Source organism: Lolium rigidum, chromosome 6, assembly GCF_022539505.1.
Source record: "Lolium rigidum isolate FL_2022 chromosome 6, APGP_CSIRO_Lrig_0.1, whole genome shotgun sequence".
Lineage (NCBI taxonomy): Eukaryota > Viridiplantae > Streptophyta > Magnoliopsida > Poales > Poaceae > Lolium > Lolium rigidum.
This window is the reverse complement of record NC_061513.1, coordinates 116165921-116188022: the sequence shown is the minus strand read 5'-3', so window position 1 is coordinate 116188022 and position 22102 is coordinate 116165921.

Sequence of the window (22102 nt, the reverse complement as noted above, 5' to 3'; positions counted from 1 at the left end):
GATATTTGTGTTGATTACATTACGCACCATACTTAATGCAATTGTCTCGTTGTTTGCAACTTAATACTGGAAGGGGTGCGGATGCTAACCTGAAGGTGGACTTTTTAGGCATAGATGCATGCTAGATGGCGGTCTATGTTCTTTGTCGTAATGCCCTAAGTAAATCTCATAGTAGTCATCATTATATGTATTTGAATCTATATTCTGTCAATTGCCCAACTGTAATTTGTTCACCCAACATGCTATTTATCTTATTGGAGAGACACCACTAGTGAACTGTGGACCCCGGTCCTATTCTTTACATCTGAAATACAATCTACTGCAATCACTGTTCTCTGTTGTTTTCTACAAGCAAACATAATTCTCCACACCATGCGTTTAATCCTTTGTTTTCAGCAAGCCAGTGAGATTGACAACCTCACTGTTAAGTTGGGGCAAAGTATTTTGATTGTGTTGTGCAGGTTCCACGTTGGCGCCGGAATCCCTGGTGTTGCGCCGCACTACACTCCTTCACCAACAACCTTCACGTGGCCTTCATCTCCTACTGGTTCGATAACCTTGGTTTCTTACTGAGGGAAAACTTGCTGCTGTACGCATCACACCTTCCTCTTGGGGTTCTCAACGGACGTGTGCTTTACCGTCACAAGCAACTCTTTTTCTGGTGCCGTTGCCGGGGAGATCAAGACACGCTGCAAGGGGAGTCTCTCACACCCAATCTCTTTACTTTGTTTATTGTCTTGCTTTACTTTATTTTATTTTTCTGTCTTGTTTGCTTTCTTTATATCAAAAACACACAAAAAATAGTTACTTGTTTTTTACTTTATTTAATTCGGTTTGCTTAGTTTACTTTTATTATTGCTAAAATGGGTACTCCTGAGAATACTAAGTTGTGTGATTTCACTAGCACAAATAATAATGATTTTATATGTACTCCTATTGCTCCACCTGCTACTACAACAGAATTTTATGAAATTAAACCTGCTTTACTAAATCTTGTTATGAGAGAGCAATTTTCTGGTGTTAGTACTAATGATGCTGCTGCCCATCTTAATAATTTTGTTGAACTTTGTGAAATGCAAAAGTATAAGGATATAGATGGGGATATTATAAAACTGAAACTGTTTCCTTTCTCCTTAAGAGGAAGAGCTAAAGATTGGTTGTTATCTTTGCCTAAAAATAGTATTGATTCATGGACTAAATGTAAAGATGCTTTTATTGGAAAATATTATCCTCCTGCTAAGATTATATCTTTGAGAAGTAGAATTATAAATTTTAAGCAATTGGATAATGAACATGTTGCCCAAGCATGGGAGAGAATGAAATCTTTGGTAATTGCCCTACCCATGGACTAACTACTTGGATGATCATCTAAACCTTTTATGCAGGATTGATTTTTTCCTCGAGGAACCTATTGGATTCAGCTGCTGGAGGTACTTTTATGTCCATCACTTTGGGTGCTGCAACAAAGCTTCTTGACGATATGATGATCAATTACTCTGAATGGCATACTGAAAGAACTCCTCAAGGTAAGAAGGTAAATTCTGTTGAAGAAACCTCTTCTTTGAGTGATAAGATTGATGTTATTATGTCTATGCTTGTTAATGGTAGATCTCATGTTGATCCTAATAATGTTCCTTTAGCTTCATTGGTTGCTCAAGAAGAGCATGTTGATGTGAATTTCATTAAGAATAATAATTTCAACAACAATGCTTATAGGAATAATTTTGGTAACAACAACTATATGCCATATCCTTCTAATAGTGGTAGTGGTTATGGTAATTCTTATGGTAGATCTGTTTTGCCTAGTGAGGAAAAGATGTTGGAAATTGAAAGAGCTGCTAAGAGCTATATCACAATATGAGCTAAATCAATTGTTTACTAAAACTATGAATGAACAATCTGCCTTGTTGAAAAATATAGGGAAGCAACTTGAGAATTTTAATATGGAAATTTCTGGTTTGCAAACTAAGCTTTCAAATGCTGAAAACCGAATTTCATACATGTCTGAGTCACAAGCTTCTTTAATTAATAAAATGGCTGCTAAACCTGAGGATAATGATAACAAAATTCTTGCTAAAACAAACACTATCCAAGTTCGAATTAATGATAATATTAGAATGATGGCTGAATTGCATGCTAGGTGGGAAAGAGAAGAAAGAGAAGAAAAACTTGCTAAAGAGAATAATGTAGCTAAAGTTTGGACTATTACCACCACTAGTAATGTTGATGCTTCACATGTTTTTATACCTCCTACTATCAATGGTAAAATAATTGGTGTTGGCAATGTTTCTAAATCTACTGCAAAGTGTGCAAATTTGCCTGAAACTGCTAAAACTGTTTGTGATAAAAGTGCTGAAATTTTTCAGAATGATGTAGATCATAATGGTTTAGATTTTGATAGTTGTCATATTTCTGAAGTTATTAAGTTCTTACAAAAACTTGCTAGAAGTCCTAATGCTAGTGCTATAAATTTAGCCTTTACAAAACATATTACGAATGCTCTCATTAAAGCTAGGGAAGAGAAATTAAAACTTGAAGCTTCTATTCCTAGGAAGTTGGAAGATGGTTGGGAGCCCATAATTAAGATGAAAGTCAATGATTTTGATTGTAATGCTTTATGTGATCTTGGTGCAAGTATTTCTGTTATGCCTAAGAAACTTTATGATATGCTTGACTTGCCACCTTTGGAAAATTGTTATTTGGATGTTAATCTTGCTGATAATTCTATAAAGAGACCTTTGGGGAGAATTGATAATGTTCACATTACGGTTAACAATAACCTTGTCCCCGTTGATTTTGTTGTCTTGGATATTGAATGCAATGCATCTTGTCCTATTGTTTTGGGAAGACCCTTTCTTCGAACTATTGGTGCTATTATTGATATGAAAGAAGAAAATATTAAGTATCAATTCCCTCTTAAGAAAGGTATGGAACACTTCCCTAGAAAGAGAATGAAGATGCCTTTTGATTCTATTATTAGAACGAATTATAATGTTAATGCTTCTTCTCTTGATAACACTTGATTTGCACTTTCTGCACCTAGCTGAAAGGCGTTAAAGAAAAGTGCTTATGGGAGACAACCCATTATTTTATTTCTGCAATTTTTGTTTTATATTAGAGTCAAGCGCTTAAGAAAGGTATGGAACACTTCCCTAGAAAGAGAATGAAGATGCCTTTTGATTCTATTATTAGAACGAATTATAATGTTAATGCTTCTTCTCTTGATAATACTTAATTTGCACTTTCTGCACCTAGCTGAAAGGCGTTAAAGAAAAGCGCTTATGGGAGACAACCCATTATTTTATTTCTGCAATTTTTGTTTTATATTAGAGTCAAGGTGCTTGTTACTACTGTAGCATTACCTTTGTATCTTTATTTTCATGCACTGTTGTGCCAAGTAAAGTCTCTAATAGAAGGTTGATACTAGATTTGGATTTCTGTGCAGAAACAGATTTCTTATCTGTCACGAATTCGCGTTTTTCTCTCTGTATAAGAATAAAAAAAATCATAGAAAATTCATGCATGATCCTCAGATATGTACGCAACTTTCATTAGTTTTGAGTTTTTCCATCTGAGCAAGTTAAGTGCCTCAAAAAAAATCATCTTTACGGACTGTTCTGTTTTGACAGATTCTGCCTTTTATTTCACATTGCCTCTTTTACTATGTTTGATTGGATTTCTTTGCTCCATTAAATTTCAGTAGCCTTGGGTAATGTCCAGAAGTGTTAAGAATGATTGTGTCCTCTCTGAACATGTGAATTTTTGATTATGCACTAACCCTCTAATGAGATTGCTTGAAGTTTGGTGTGGAGGAAGTTTTCAAGGATCAAGAGAGGAGGATGATATGATATGATCAAGAAGAGTGAAAAGTCTAAGCTTGGGGATGCCCCCGTGGTTCATTCCTGCATATTTCAAGAAGACTCAAGCATCTAAGCTTGGGGATGCCCAAGGCATCCCCTTCTTCATCAACAAACTTATCAGGTCACCTCTAGTGAAACTATATTTTTATTCCGTCACATCTAATGTTCTTTACTTGGAGCGTCTGTTTGCTTTTATTTTTGTTTATGTTTGAATAAATTCGGATCCCAACAATCCTTGTATTGGAGAGAGACATGCTCCGCTTTTTCATTTGAACGCTTGTGTTCTTAGCTTTACTTTAATGTTCATGGCGAAGATTGAAAGCCGCTTCGTTGATTACTATTTGGTTGGAAACAGAAAATGCTTCATGTGGTAAATGGTATATTATCTTGAATAATTTGATACTTGGCAATTGTTTTGAGCTCTCAAGTAGATCATGTTTAAGCTCTTGCATCATGTAGTTTAAATATATTAGTGGAGAATTACCGTAGAGCTTGTTGAAATTTGGTTTGCATGATTGGTCTCTCTAAGGTCTAGATATTTTCTGGTAAAAGTGTTTGAACAACAAGGAAGAAAGTGTAGAGTCTTATAATGCTTGCAATATGTTCTTGTGTAAGTTTTTGCTGTACCGGTTCATACTTGTGTTTGCTTCAAACAACCTTGCTAGCCAAAGCCTTGTACTGAGAGGAAATGCTTCTCGTGCATCCAAAAACCTTGAGCCAAAACCCATGCCATTTGTGTCCACCATAACTACCTATATGTGGTATTTTTCTGCCATTCCAAAGTAAATTGCTTGCGTGCTACCTTTAAAATTTTATTCCTTGTCTTTGCAATATATAGCTCATGGGAAAGTAGCCTAAAAAACTATTGTGGTGATGAATATGTTGCTATGTATCTTAGTTCTTATAAGTTGCTTGTTGAGCGGTAACCATGTTTCTGGGGACGCCATCAACTCTTTACTTTGTTGAATATCATGTGAGTTGCTATGCATGTTCGTCTTGTCTGAAGTAAGGGATATTTCTCATGATTAAATGGTTTGAGTATGCATATTGTTAGAGAAGAACATTGGGCCGCCAACAAAAGCCATGTATCATGGTGGAAGTTTCAGCTTGGACATTAATCCTCAGAATCTCTTATGAGAATATTATTTGTTGAATGCTTTAAGCATTAAAAAGAGGAGTCCATTATCTGTTTTCTATGTTATGCCGGTATGGATATCCTCAAGTTGAGATATATCAAAATCGAGAAATCAAATGCGATTTATCTCCTTGGACCTTTGTACAAGTGGCATAGAGGTACCCCTTTGTGACACTTGGTTGAAACATATGTAATGCAATGATAATCCATGGAAATCCGAGCTAATTAGGACAAGGTGCGAGCACTATTGGTATTCGATGCATGAGGCTTGCGACTTATAAGAGGTTTTATGCATAACACATATGAATTATTACTACCGTTGACAAAATTGTTTCCATGTTTTCAAAATAAAAAGCTCTAGCACATGAGTAATCCCTGCTTCCCTCTGCGAAGGGCCTTTCTTTTACTTTATGTTGAGTCAGTTTACCCACTTCTTTCTATCTTAGAAGCAAACACTTGTGTCAACTGTGTGCACTGATTCTTACATGTTTACTTATTGCACTTTTTATATTACTTTATGTTGACAATTATCCATGAGATATACATGTTACAAGTTAAAAGCAATTGCTGAAACTTAATCATCCTTTGTGTTGCTTCGAAACCTCTTACTTTGAATCTATTGCTTTATGAGTTAACTCTTATGCAAGTCTTTTTGATGCTTGTCTTGAAAGTACTATTCATGAAAAGTTTTTGCTATATGATTCAGTTGTTTAGTCATTATCTTTTTGTTAGCAAATCATTGCTTTGAATCACTTCATTCATCTCATATGCTTTACAATAATGTTGATCAAGATTATGTTGGTAGCATGTCACTTCAGAAATTATTGTTTTTATCGTTTACCTACTCGAGGGCGAGTAGGAACTAAGCTTGGGGATGCTTGATACGTCTCCAACGTATCTATAATTTCTTATGTTCCATGCTAGTTTTATGACAATACCAACATGTTTTAGTCATACTTAATAATGTTTTTATGCATTTTCCGGAACTAACCTATTAACAAGATGCCGAAGCGCCAGTTCCTGTTTTCTGCTGTTTTTGGTTTCAGAAATCCTACATAGGAAATATTCTCGGAATTGGACGAAACAAAAGCCCACGGTCTTATTTTTCACGGAGCCTTCCAGAACACCGAAGAGGATATGGAGTGGGGCCACGAGGCGGCCACTCCATAGGGCGGCGCGGCCCCACCCCTGGCCGCGCCGCCATGTGGGGTGGGCCCCTCGGGTGCCCCCCCTATGCTGCCCCTTCGCCTACTTAATCCCTCCGTCGCAAAAACCCTAGTACCGAGAGCCACGATACGGAAAAATTTCCAGAGACGCCGCTGCTCGTCCCGAGCAGGTAAAACGATAACAAAGATAATTTCTTAAGTGACATGCCATCATAAACTTGATCATATTGTAAACATATGTAATGAATGCAGCGATCAAAACAATGGTAATGACATGAGTAAACAACTGAATCATAAAGCAAAGACTTTTCATGAATAGTACTTCAAGACAAGCATCAATAAGTCTTGCATAAGAGTTAACTCATAAAGCAATAATTCAAAGTAGAGGCATTGAAGCAACACAAAGGAAGATTAAGTTTCAGCGGTTGCTTTCAACTTGTAACATGTATATCTCATGGATATTGTCAACATAAAGTAATATAATAAGTGCAATATGCAAGTATGTAGGAATCAATGCACAGTTCACACAAGTGTTTGCTTCTTAAGGTGGAAGGAGATAGGTAAACTGACTCAACAATAAAAGTAAAAGAATGGTCCTTCAATGAGGAAAGCATCGATTGCTGTATTTGTGCTAGAGCTTTTATTTTGAAAACATGAAACAATTTTGTCAACGGTAGTAATAAAGCATATGAGTTATGAAAATTATATCTTACAAGTTGCAAGCCTCATGCATAGTATACTAATAGTGCCCGCACCTCGTCCTACTTAGCTTGGACTACCGGATCTTTGCATGCCATGTTTCAACCAAGTGTCACAAAGGGGTACCTCCATGCCGCCTGTACAAAGGTCTAAGGAGAATGCTCGCATTTCGGATTTCTCGCTTTTGATTATTCTCAACTTAGACATCCATACCGGGACAACATGGACAACGAGATAATGGACTCCTCTTAAATGCATAAGCATGTAGCAAAGTTATTATTCTCATATGAGATTGAGGATATATGTCCAAAACTGAAACTTCCACCATGGTTCATGGCTTTAGTTAGCGGCCCAATGTTCTTCTCTAACAATTTTGCATGCTCCAACCACTAAAATGATAGACCTTCGGACAAGACGGACATGCATAGCAACTCACATGATATTCAACAATAGTTGATGGCGTTCCCCGAAGCATGGTTATCGCACAACAAGCAACTTAATAAAATATAAAGTGCATAAGTACATATTCAATACTACGATAGTTTTTAAGGCTATTTTGTCCCATGAGCTATATATTGCAAAGGTGAATGATGGAATTTTAAAGGTAGCACTCAAGCAATTTACTTTGGAATGGCGGAGAAATACCATGTAGTAGGTAGGTATGGTGGACACAAATGGCATGAATATTGGCTCAAGTATTTGGATGCATGAGAAGTATTCCCTCTCGATACAAGGCTTAGGCTAGCAAGGTTATTTGAAACAAACACAAGGATGAACCGGTGCAGCAAAACTCACATAAAAGACATATTGTAAACATTATAAGACTCTACACCGTCTTCCTTGTTGTTCAAAACTCAATACTAGAAATTATCTAGACCTTAGAGAGACCAATTATGAAAACCAAATTTTAGCAAGCTCTATGTATTTCTTCATTAATGGGTGCAAAGCATATGATGCAAGAGCTTAAACATGAGCACAACAATTGCCAAGTATCACATTATCCAAGACATTTTACCAATTACTACATGTAGCATTTTTCAATTCCAACCATATAACAATTTAACGAAGAGGAAACTTCGCCATGAATATTATGAGCTAAGAACACATGTGTTCATACGAACCAGCGGAGCGTGTCTCTCTCCCACACAAGGATGAACTTATTCAGAGAACTAAGATAACAAAACAAAAGCTAAAATAAAAGCACACAGACGCTCCAAGTAAAGTACATAAGATGTGACCGAATAAAAATATAGTTTCACTAGAAAAAACCTGATACTTTGTCGATGAAGAAGGGGATGCCTTGGGCATCCCCAAGCTTAGATGCTTGAGTCTTCTTAAAATATGCAGGGACGAACCACCGGGGCATCCCCAAGCTTAGACCTTTCACTCTTCTCGATCACATTATATCACCCTCTTCTATTGACCCTTGAAAACTTCCTTCACACCAAACTTCAAGCAAACTCATTAGAGGGTTAGTGCACAATCAAAATTCACATGTTCAGAGGTGACACAATCATTCTCAATACTTCTGGACATTGCACAAAACTTCTGAAAGTTAATGGAACAAAGAAACTCATTCAACTTAACAAAAGCGGCAATGCGAAATAAAAGGCAGAATCTGTCAAAAACAGAACAGTCCGTAAAGATGAATTTAAAGATGGCACCAGACTTGCTCAAATGGAAAAACTCAAAACTAATGAAAGTTGCGTACATATCTGAGGATCACGCTCGTAAATTGGCAGATTTTTTAGAATTTTCTACAGAGAACTGTGCCCAGATTCGTGACAGACAGCAATGCTGTTTCTGCGCAGCGATCCCAAATATAACATCAACTTTGACATAGAAATTTTACTTGGCACAAAAACATGATAAGGAGAGGTTGCTACAGTAGTAAACAACTTCCAAGACTCAAATATAAAACAAAGTACTGTAGTAAAAAAAAACACACATGGGTTATCTCCCAAGAAGTTCTTTCTTTATAGCCATTAAGATGGGCTCAGCAGTTTTAATGATGCACTCGCAAGAAGTAGTATTTGAGGCAAAAGAGAGCATCAAGAGGCAAATTCAAAACACATTTAAGTCTAACATGCTTCCTATGCATAAGAATCTTGTAAATAAACAAGTTCATGAAGAGCAAAGTAACAAGCATAGGAAGATAAAACAAGTGTAGCTTCAAAAATTTCAACACATAGAGAGGTGTTTTAGTAACATGAAAATTTCTACAACCATATTTTCCTCTCTCATAATAACTTTCAGTAGCATCATGAGCAAACTCAACAATATAACTATCACATAAAGCATTCTTATCATGAGTCTCATGCATAAAATAATTACTACTCCCAACATAGGCATAGTCATTCTTATTAATTGTAGTGGGAGCAAATTCAACAAAGTAGCTATCAAATATAGGAGGTATATTGTAATCATAATCAAATTTATCCTCCATAACAGGTGGTAACAAAAGACTACTATCATTATAATCATCATAAATAGGAGGCAAAGTATCATCAAAGTAAATTTTCTCCTCAATGCTTGGGGGATTAAAAATATCATGCTCATCAAAACCAGCTTCCCCAAGCTTAGAATTTTCCATAGCATTAGCAACAATGGTGTTCAAAGCATTCGTAGTAATAACATTCCCATTAGCATGCATATAAAGTTCCATGGGTTTCTTAATTCTTTCTTCAAACACATCATGTCCTAATTCAAGATAAAGTTCATAAAGATCTCTCATATTTTTGTTGTTTTCCATTATGCCTAACTAGTGTAAACAAGAAACCAAATGTCGCAATTGCAGAGTCTAAAGGAAATAGCTTCGAGTACTTACAACGGCGCCGGAAAATAGCTTAGTAGCCGAGATCCGGAGTGTGAGTACCTTTTACCTTTCCTCCCCGGCAACGGCGCCGGTAAAAGTGCTTGATGTCTACGTTCCCCCTCCTTTCCCGTAGACAGTGTTGGGCCTCCAAGTGCGGAGGTTTGTAGAACAGCAGCAAGTTTTCCCTTAAGTGGATCACCCAAGGTTTATCGAACTCGGGGAGGAAGAGGTCAAAGATATCCCTCTCATGCAACCCTGCAACCACAAAGCAAGAAGTCTCTTGTGTCCCCAACACACCTAATAGGTGCACTAGTTCGGCGAAGAGATAGTGAAATACAGGTGGTATGAATATATATGAGCAAGTAGCAATGGTGCCGGAAAATAGCTTGCTCGGCGTGTAGTTGATGGTGGTAGTATTGCAGCAGTAGTAACACAAGTAAAACAAGTAAACAAGCAGTAGTAACTCAGCAGTATTTAGGAACAAGGCCTAGGGATTACACTTTCACTAGTGGACACTCTCAACATTGATCACATAACAGAATAGATAAATGCATACTCTACACTTTTGTTGGATGATGAACACATTGCGTAGGATTACACGAACCCTCAATGCCGGAGTTAACAAGCTCCACAATAATGCTCATGTTTAGGTAACCTTAAGTGTAAGATAGATCAAAAGACTAAACCAAGTACTAGCATAGCATGCACACTGTCACCTTCATGCATATGTAGGAGGAATAGATCACATCAATATTATCATAGCAATAGTTAACTTCGCAATCTACAAGAGATCATGATCATAGCATAAACCAAGTACTAACACGGTGCACGCACCGTCACCTTTGCACACATGCAGGAGGAATAAAACTACTTTAATAACACATCACTAGAGTAGCACATAGATAAATTGTGATACGATGCACATTGCAATCATCAAGAGATATAAATAAGCACTTCACTACGCTCTTCAACAAGTGAATAAGTACTTCGTGAAATATAGCCTAAGAGACCCACACGGTGCACACACTCGTCACCTTTACACACGTGGGACAAGGAGTCTCCGGAGATCACATAAGTAAAACCCACTTGACTAGCATAATGACATCTAGATTACAAGCATCATCATATGAATCTCAATCATGTAAGGCAGCTCATGAGATTATTGTATTGAACTACATAGGAGAGAGATGAACCACATAGCTACCGGTACAGCCCCGAGCCTCGATGGAGAACTACTCCCTCCTCATGGGAGCAGCAGCGGTGATGAAGATGGCGGTGGAGATGGCAGCGGTGTCGATGGAGAAGCCTTCCGGGGGCACTTCCCCGCTCCGGCAGGGTGCCGGAACAGAGACTCCTGTCCCCCAGATCTTGGCTTCGCGATGACGGCGGCTCTGGAACTTTTCTCGTATTGTGGCTTCCCCCGTAAGGGTTTTCGATGCAGGGGCTTTATATAGGCGAAGAGGCGGCGCAGGAGGGTCAACGAGGCGATGACACCATAGGGTGGCGCGGCCAGGGCCCAGGCCGCGCCACCATGTCATCTGGGCCCACCAGGGCCCCCCTCTGGCGGCTCTCGGGTGTTCTGGATGCTTCCGGGCAAAATAGGAACCTGGGAGGTGATTTCGTCCAATTCCGAGAATATTTCTTTACTAGGATTTCTGAAACCAAAAACAGCAGAAAACAGAACTGGCACTTCGGCATCTTGTTAATAGGTTAGTTCCAGAAAATGCACGAATATGACATAAAGTGTGCATAAAACATGTAGGTATCATCAATAAAGTAGCATGGAACATAAGAAATTATCGATACGTTGGAGACGTATCAGCCGCCGCCATCAACCCCATCTTGGGGGGTTCAGAAGATCGCCTCCGGCACCCTGCCGGAGGGGAATCATCACCGGAGGGCTCTACATCACCATGCCCGCCTCCGGACTGATGCGTGAGTAGTTCATCCTTGGACTACGGGTCCATAGCAGTAGCTAGATGGTTTTCTTCTCCTCTTGTGCTATCATGTTTAGATCTTGTGAGCTGCCTATCATGATCAGGATCATCTATTTGTAATGCTACATGTTGTGTTTGTTGGGATCCGATGAATATTGAATACTATGTCAAGTTCATAATTGATCTATCATATATGTGTTATTTATGTTCTTGCATGCTCTCCGTTGCTAGTAGAGGCTCTGGCCAAGTTGATACTTGTGACTCCAAGAGGGAGTATTTATGCTCGATAGTGGGTTCATGCCTCCATTGAATCTCGGGACGATGATGAGAAAGTTCTAAGGTTGTGGATGTGTCGTTGCCACTAGGGATAAAACATCAATGCTTTGTCTAAGGATATTTGTGTCGATTACATTACGCACCACACTTAATGCAATTGTCTCGTTGTTTGCAACTTAATACTCGGAAGGGGTGCGGATGCTAACCCGAAGGTGGACTTTTTAGGCATAGATGCATGCTCGGATGGCGGTCTATGTTCTTTGTCGTAATGCCCTAAGTAAATCTCATAGTAGTCATCATGACATGTATATGAATCTCTATTCTGTCAATTGCCCAACTGTAATTTGTTCACCCAACATGCTATTTATCTTATTGGAGAGACACCACTAGTGAACTGTGGACCCCGGTCCTATTCTTTACATATGAAATACAATCTACTGCAATCACTATTCTCTGTTGTTTTCTACAAGCAAACATAATTCTCCACACCATACGTTTAATCCTTTGTTTTCAGCAAGCCGGTGAGATTGACAACCTCACTCGTTAAGTTGGGGCAAAGTATTTTGATTGTGTTGTGCAGGTTCCACGTTGGCGCCGGAATCCCTGGTGTTGCGCTGCACTACACTCCTTCACCAACAACCTTCACGTGGCCTTCAACTCCTACTGGTTCGATAACCTTGGTTTCTTACTGAGGGAAAACTTGTTGCTGTACGCATCACACCTTCCTCTTGGGGTTCCCAACGGACGTGTGCTTTACCGTCACAAGCACGCCCCAGCCCTCCCCTCCCTCTTATATAGGCGTGGGGGGCTGCCTTGGCCCCTCCTCCAAGCCCTTGGGTCGGCCAAAACAAGGGGGGCAACTTCCCCCCGCACCCCCAAGTTAAGTCCCTATTTTCAAGGGATTTGATCTTATCCACTTGATCCAACCGCATGGGCCTTGGGGGGCTGGTGTGTCTGGCCCATGTGGGCCTATGTGACCCCCTCTGGTCCATGTTGGTCGTTCGGGATAGGTGGGCCCCATTATGGTACCCTCCGGAACCTTTTAGAACCTCCGGTACAATACCGAAAAATCCTGAACTTTTACGGTAACCCTGAAAATGACTTCCCATATATGAATCTTATTCTCCGGACCATTCCGGACCTCCTCGTGATGTCCTGGATCCCATCCGAGACTCCGAACAAACTTCGGACTCCATCTCATATTCTGAATCTACTTATGCAACATCGAACCTTAAGCGCGTCACCCTACGGTTCGTGAACTATGCAGACATGGTCGAGACTCCTCTCCGAGCAATAACCAATAGCGGGATCTGCAGATCCATAATGGCTCCCACATATTCAACGATAACTTAGTGATCGATTGAACCATTTACATACGATGCCGATTCCCTTTGTCACGCGATACTTTACTTGTCCGAGGTTCGATCATCGGTATCTCCATACCTTGTTCAACCTCGTTACCGACAAGTACTCTTTACTCGTTCCGTGGTATGTCATCTCTTGTGATCCAATCACATGCTTGCAAGCTAATCAGACGACATTCCACCGAGAGGGCCCAGAGTATATCTATCCGTCATCAGGATGGACAAATCCCACTATTGATCCATATGCCTCAACTCGCACTTTCCGAATACTTAATCCCATCTTTATAACCACCCATTTACGCAATGGCGTTTTATGTAATCAAAGTACCCTTCCGGTGTAAGTGATTTACATGATCTCATGGTCGAAGGACTTAGGCAACTATGTATCGAAAGCAAATTGAACTTAATGACTTGATCTTATGCTACGCTTATTTGGGTGTATGTCCATTATATCATTCACCCAATGACATAACCTTGTTATTAACAACATCCAATGTTCATGATCATGAAACTATGATCATCTATTAATCAACAAGGTAGTTATACAAGAGGCTTACTAGGGACTCCTTGTTGTTTACATAACACACATGTATCAATGTTTCGGTTAATACAATTATAGCATGGGATGTAAACATTTATCATGAACACTAAGATATAACAATAACTAATTTATTATTGCCTCTTGGGCATATCTCTAACAGTCTCCCACTTGCACTAGAGTCAATAATCTAGTTTACATTTGTAAAGATATAACACCTTGGCCTTCTGGTGCTTATCATGTTTTGCTTACGGGAGAGGTTTTAGTTAACGGATCTGACACACTCAGAAACGTATGTATTTTGCAATTCATTTGCGTCTCAACGCATCACTTATTTTCCAAATGAGTCGACATTAATTGTATATGCTTAGTCCTCTAGTGGAACCTTAATTCCGCGGTCTGAAATAAGTCACTAATATTGTCACACACAATATAGCTTCAAAGTTCTGACACTATCGGAACTACACCAAGTTCTCAAAGAACTCCCCGACTTAACATCCTCAGCCATTGTCAAAACAATGACATACTCTGCCTTCGTTTGTAGAATCCGTCACAATATTTAGAACTCATCTAAATCTAGCATAGACTTCTTCTAGCTCATTGTGCTACCTTTTAAACAACACTTAGCCTAATTGAGATTGAAATTTTATTTTTATATGTGACCAAACTAATATCGGTGCAACACCTTACATCGATTTGTTTGTCATTACCCCATAAAAAACAATATATATATATATATATATATATATATATCCTTGGTTCTTCCAAAGCACTAAGGGATATTCTTACTGTTGTCCAATGATCATTACATGAATCATTCTGGTATATGCTCGTAACACTTTAGAGCACAGGACATCTGATTTTTGTACATATTATTCGTGATCTAAAATCACTCATGTGTTTTTACTCATCGAGTGTCAAATACACTCAAGTCTTGTTAAACCTTCACATGGAAAGAACACCTTCTTAATATTTTTATATTGAACTACTTCAATATTCATTCTATGTACTTTGACTTAAACTTATTATATGTTTCAATCTATCTTCATAGATTTTGACACTAAATATGTTTCAGTACATATCCTTTCATTGAAGTTAATTCTCAATGAAACCTTTTAATCACATCAAGTATATAATTACATCAATTATAATCAATGATATGTCATCCAACTATAATATTATAACTATGTCTCAGCGCTCCCACTTAATTTCTTGCAAATGCAAGCATCTTCATCGTTTCTGATGAAATCAAAAACTCTTTGACTATTTCATCTGCTGAAGATTCCAACTCCGTGATACTTACTTCATCCAGTGAAGTTTGTATACCTATCTAGTATTCCACGGACCAGCAAAACTCTTTGGTTTGTATCTAGTATACATCCTTCATACACACTTCTAGTAAGAAATGTATTTCTGCCATCCTACTATCATATCTCATAAAAGAAATATGTAGTGATTACTAGAATAATCCACATAGACTATAAGCATCGCTACGGAAGATCTAATCTTATCGTAGTCAACTCTTTGAACTTTGTCGTAAGCTACTTTTCGACAAGTCGAGCTTCTTCATCCCCCGCAAACCGCTCGACAAAATTGCACCATGACCCGGTTCGCCTTGCATCCTCTATGAAGCTACAATTTTGTTTGCTTTGTTTCATTCATCGATGTAGCAATCATGATTCGTCCACTAGTGTGTGGCAGTCCTACTTCGACGTGGATGAGACCATGGGCGCCACCATGGCCGACATGATCAATGGACGTGGCGGCAGGGAAGGTGGCACCCATGGGCAACATGATGCCACCTTCGGTGGCACCCAGGCGCATGCCACTCTCGGTTCCCCCGTCCGCCACTATCTATATAGACATGCACCCTTGTTCGACGACGAGCAACCTGAATTCGCCAAGGGAGCGTCCCGTTGGACTGGTAAATTCACCGATCTTGAGGACGTGTGCCCTTGCGATGCTGTTATCACCAGATTTTGGCCAAATCAGGAGATGGGCCGTAAGTGAAGATGGGCTTGAAGGATATACGCGTGGAGCATCTTTGAAGCGGCCTTGCACGAAGAGTTTGGGCTTAATTGCCCGTGTATCTGTAACATAGTAGATCGCATCTTAGTTTAGAATTAAAAGATAGAGTTTAACCCGTGCACGGTTAGGTGCACACTCGAATTAGAAAGTCACTTGGACTATAAATATGTATCTAGGGTTATCGAAAAAGGAGGACAATCACGTTCACAACAAACACAAATCAGGCGCATCGCCACCCCTTCTTTCGAGGATTTCTTCCGGGTAAGCATCATGCTGCCTAGATCGCATCTTGCGATCTAGGCAGCGTACGTTTATTCGTTTACCTTGTGTTGCTCGTGCTGAAGCGTTGTTGATGGCGAGTAGCACTATTTATCATAGGTGTTTTGGGGCTTGCATGGATACTTTTTCTTATACATGCTTGTTTGGCTATGCTGCCCCACGATATCTAGCTGCCCTTACGCCTACCTAGGTGTAAGGGCAGCACCCTGCTTGTTCGTTATTTAGTAGATCCAATCTGTTATAGTTGCTCCTTGATTCTTCAAGGATTGGTTTAATATCTGTATGGTTAGGCCTTGCAAACGGGTTGAACGATCCGGTAGCACGTGAGGTATGGTTTGTTAATCCTAAGAGGGATGTTCCGGGAATTAACTTAACGTTGGTTTTTAGGCCTCTTTTAGGGTTAGTTTTCCATTATCTTTCGTGTCTGTTAGGCTCAACTACGCACAGGATGTTCCGATCATGCGGTGAAAACCCTAAACTGTCGTAGATTGGTATAGCTTTATATTGATCAAGCGGGAGCCCCATGTCATCGTTAACCCAACGTAAGCCATGGGGCGATCGGCTCTTAGAGCCGATCCACTGTGGCAACCCGAGAGCCGATAGGGCTCGTATTTAATGTTTACGTGTCCGCCACGCAGAAACTAATCGAAGCAATCCAACACCTTCCTGGCTAGGTATAGGTCAGGTGGCACGCCCTTGCAACCGCCAGGACGTGTGCCGGAACATTTTGCGGGACGACGTCGAGGGACCAGGGCCCACTGCAGTCTTGGAAGCCTCCCGGCTCTTCGTGTTGCTTAACCACTGCTCGCCGGTGGGTTTTGGCAGGCAACACATTCTGGCACGCCCGGTGGGACACTCTTCCACAACACCACATCAACATCCGAGATGGCGGAAGAACCGGTCAAGTACGAAGATCTGCCTGCTGAGCACAAGAAGAAATATGATGATCTCAAGGCCATCTTCGAAGCCGATCTCATCGGCTCTTTCGAGAAGACCCGTTCGCACGGGATCAAGTTCAAAGGGTTCCAACCCGAAGGCGCGTTGGAGGGACTAGATCTATCTCTCCCTTCGGATGAACGAACCAGAGCCCTGCGGCAGGAAATTGACTATGCCGTTGCCCATTCTCTACATCGGCATTCTGAGAGCCCGGTGAACACTTTGGAGCGTGTTGCGCTTCGCGTGGTGCAAGAAATCATGAAGCATCAGTATTCTCCTTCAGGACCTGCGCTAGGAACTCATCAGGGGGAGATACCGTTCTACACCAGGCCACCACTGCTGTACGCTATGGCAGCTCCACAGCAACAAGGTTCACCGGCGTACGTTGTCTACAAGGTTGGAGGTGATCCCGGCGATTACCAATTCCTCGTATGAGCCGCCCAAGGAGATTCCACATGATACGTGTGCACATACGTGCCGGACCGCAACAATTGGATGAGCCAGGTTGCGGGCAGGAGGGACCGCCACGACAGAAGGATCGCCGGAACAGGAGTAGTTGTCGGAGCAGAAGCGCTCCGGAGCAGATGCCGAGAAACAAGGCGTGGCTAGCTAGATATGCCACCGGAATGAGTCATGAACGCTCAACTTCTGCAGCTCCTACGGTGGATGAGATCACCGCAATCATGAGAGATCAGTCCGGCATCCCTGCCGAAAAAGAGAATGATCGGCTATTCCAAGCCGTATCCCAACGAGTATGACCTAATCCCACTACCGCCTAAGTATCGGCTCCCTGACTTCACAAAATTCAGTGGATCAGAAGGAACCAGCTCAATTGAGCACGTGAGCCGATGTTTGGCACAGTTGGGCATGGTCTCAGCTTCAGACGAGCTGCGTGTGAGGTTCTTCTCACAATCTCTCACGGGTCCAGCCTTTGGGTGGTTCACCTCGTTGCCACCAGACTCGGTTCGGACGTGGAAGCAGCTGGAGGAACAATTCCACGTACAATACCATTCAGAAGCTACTGAAGCTGGCATTACCGATCTGACCCAAGTTCGGCTGAGGCGAGGAGAGACGGTGTCTGAATACATCCAGCGCTTCAGGACCGTCAGGACCGATGTTATTCGGTTCGTCTATCTGAGAAGGAAGCAGTCGAGCTGGCGATAGCAGCCCGTCGCCGCCGCTCAAAGACGTGACCTTCCAAGCGGACTACAACCACCGGCGCGGATGGTTCAGAAATTGACATCGTATGAACAGCGCCACCTGCACTGTACCAGGACAAGTTCAAGCGCGTCGCCCTGATCGAGATGGATGAAGATCAAGATTCTGCAGAAGATCAGGAAGTCGCTGTAGCTGAATGGACTCGGGGGGCAAAACCCGTGTCTTGCAAATGGGTGAAACAACCAGGGCCGGCAAAAGGGTTTGACTTCGATTTGAGCAAAACGGAGCAAATTTTTGATTTCCTGCTGAAGGAAAAACAGCTGAAGTTACCCGAAGGCCACAAAATCCCCACGGTACAAGAGATGAACGACAGGCCATACTGCAAATGGCATCACACGTTCACCCATGCCACCAATGACTGCAAAGTCTTGCGCGGACAGATTCAAATGGCTATAGAACAAGGTCGATTACTCTTCGGTCAGTTTGCCATGAGAGTTGACACGCAGCCGTTCCCGGACGTCAACATGGTAGATCTCAGTCACTGCATGCGACGCGAGCCAGGTCTCTCTTTTGGGATCAACATGGCAGGACTTACAGATCGCCATAGCAAGGATAAGCCAGAGAGCAGTCACTCCACGCGACCGGCCCTGATACGTCTCCGACGTATCGATAATTTCTTATGTTCCATGCTACATTATTGATGATATCTACATGTTTTATACACATTATATGTCGTATTTACGCATTTTCCGGCACTAACCTATTAACAAGATGCCGAAGAGCCGCTTGCTGTTTTTGGTTTCAGTAAATCCTAGTAACGAAATATTCTCGAATTGGACGAAATCAACGCCCAGGGTCCTATTTTTGCACGAAGCTTCCGTAAGCGCGAAGGGGAAAGGAAGTGGGGCCACGAGGCGCCGCCACACTAGGGCGGCGCGGCCCAGGCCCTGTCCGCGCGGCCCTAGCGTGTGGGGCCCTCGTGTGGCCCCCCACGTTGCCCTTCCGCCTACTTAAAGCCTCCGTCGCGAAACCCCCAGTACCGAGAGCCACGATACGGAAAACCTTCCAGAGACGCCGCCGCCGCGAATCCCATCTCGGGGGTTCAGAGATCGCCTCCGGCACCCTGCCGGAGAGGGGAATCATCTCCCGGAGGACTCTTCATCGCCATGATCGCCTCGGGAGTGATGAGTGAGTAGTTCACCCCTGGACTATGAGTCCATACCAGTAGCTAGATGGTCGTCTTCTCCTTATGTGCTTCATTGTTGGATCTTGTGAGCTGCCTAACATGATCAAGATCATGTATCTGTAACACTATATGTTGTGTTTGTCGGGATCCGATGGATAGAGAATACTATGTTATGGTGATTATCAATCTATTATTTATGTGTTGTTTATGATCTTGCATGCTCTCCGTTATTAGTAGAGGCTCGGCCAAGTTTTTGCTCTTAACTCCAAGAGGGAGTATTTATGCTCGATAGTGGGTTCATGCCTCCATTGATATCCGGGACGATGTGACGTAAAGTTCTAAGGTTGTGGATGTGTCGTTGCCACTAGGGATAAAACATTGATGCTATGTCTAAGGATGTAGTTGTTGATTACATTACGCACCATACTTAATGCAATTGTCCGTTGCTTGCAACTTAATACCGGAAGGGGTTCGGATGATAACCTCGAAGGTGGACTTTTTAGGCATAGATGCATGCCGGATGGCGGTCTATGTACTTTGTCGTAATGCCCAATTAAATCTCACTATATTTATCATATCATGTATATGCATTGTTATGCCCTTTTCTATTTGTCAATTGCCCGACTGTAATTTGTTCACCCAACATGCTTTAATCTTATGGGACAGACACCTCTAGTGAACTGTGGACGCCGGTCCTATTCTTTACATCGCATACAATCTACTGCAATACTTGTTTTTCTGTTTTCTTCGCAAACAATCATCTTCCACACAATACGGTTAATCCTTTGTTACAGCAAGCCGGTGAGATTGACAACCTCACTATTTCGTTGGGGCAAAGTACTTTGATTGTGTTGTGCAGGTTCCACGTTGGCGCCGGAATCCCTGGTGTTGCGCCGCATCACATTTCGCCACCATCAACCTTCAACGTGCTTCTTGACTCCTACTCGGTCCGATTAAACCTTGGTTTCTTACCGAGGGAAACTTGCCACCGTGCGCATCATACCTTCCTCTTGGGGTTCCCAACGGACGTGTCAACTACACGCATCAAGCAAATTTCCGGCGCCGTTGCCGGGGAGATCAAGACACGCCGCAAGGGGAGTCTCCACTTCCCAATCTCTTTACTTTGTTTTTGTCTTGCTTTATTTTATTTACTACTTTGTTTGCTGCACCTAAACAAAACACACAAAAATTAGTTGCTAGTTTTACTTTATTTACTCGTCTTGCTCTCTATATCAAAAACACAAAAAAATTAGTTACTTGCATTTACTTTATCTAGTTTGTTTTATTTACCGTTGCTAAAATGAATACCCCTGAAAATACTAAGTTGTGTGACTTCACAAACACAAATAATAATGATTTCCTATGCACACCTATTGCTCCACCTCGCTACTACAAGCAGAATTCTTTGAAATTAAACCTCGCTTTACCGAACCTTGTTATGAGAGATCAATTTTCTGGTGTTAGTTCTGATGATGCTGCTGCCCATCTTAATAATTTTGTTGAACTTTGTGAAATGCAAAAATATAAGGATGTAGATGGTGATATTATTAAATTGAAACTGTTTCCTTTCTCATTAAGAGGAAGAGCTAAAGATTGGTTGTTATCTTTGCCTAAGAATAGTATTGATTCATGGACTAAATGTAAGGATGCTTTTATTGGTAAATATTATCCTCCCGCTAAAATTATATCTTTGAGAAGTAGCATAATGAATTTTAAGCAATTAGATACTCGAACATGTTGCTCAAGCATGGGAGAGAATGAAAACTTTGGTAAAGAATTGCCCAACCCATGGATCGACTACTTGGATGATCATCCAAACCTTCTATGGAGGACTAAATTTTTCTTCGCGGAATTTATTGGATTCAGCTGCTGGAGGTACCTTTATGTCCATCACTTTAGGGGCGGCTACAAAGCTTCTTGATGATATGATGATAAATTACTCTAAATGGCACACGGAAAGAGCTCCACAAGGTAAGAAGGTAAATTCTGTTGAAGAAACCTCTTCCTTGAGTGATAAAATTGATGTGATTATGTCTATGCTTGTGAATGGTAGATCTAATGTTGATCCTAATAATGTTCCTTTAGCTTCATTGGTTGCTCAAGAAGAAAATGTTGATGTGAATTTCATTAAAAATAATAATTTCAACAACAATGCTTATAGGAACAATTCCGGTAATAACTATAGGACATATCCTTCGCTAATGGTAATGGTTATGGTAATTCTTATGGGAATTCTTACAATAATAATAGGAGTGTACCCTCTGGTCTTGAAGCTATGCTTAAAGAATTTATTAGTACACAAACTCGCTTTTAACAAATCATTGAGGAAAAGCTTGATAAAATTGATATTATTGCTTCTAGAGTTGATAGACTTGCCTCTCGATGTTGATCTATTAAAATTGAAAGTTATGCCTAATAATGATATTGATAATAAGATTACTACTACAGCAAATGCCATCCAAGTTAGAATTAATGAGAATATAAGATTAATGGCTGAATTGCGTGCTAGGTGGGATAGAGAAGAAAATGAAAAACTAGCTAAAGAGAATAATGTAGCTAAAGTTTGGACTATTACCACCACTAGTAATGATAATGATTCACATGTTGCTGCACCTCCTACTATCAATGGTAAAATAATTGATGTTGGCAATGTTTCTACTCCTAGTGCAAAGCGTACAAAACCGCCTCGAAATTGCTAAAACCGCCGAAACCGCTTGTGATAAAA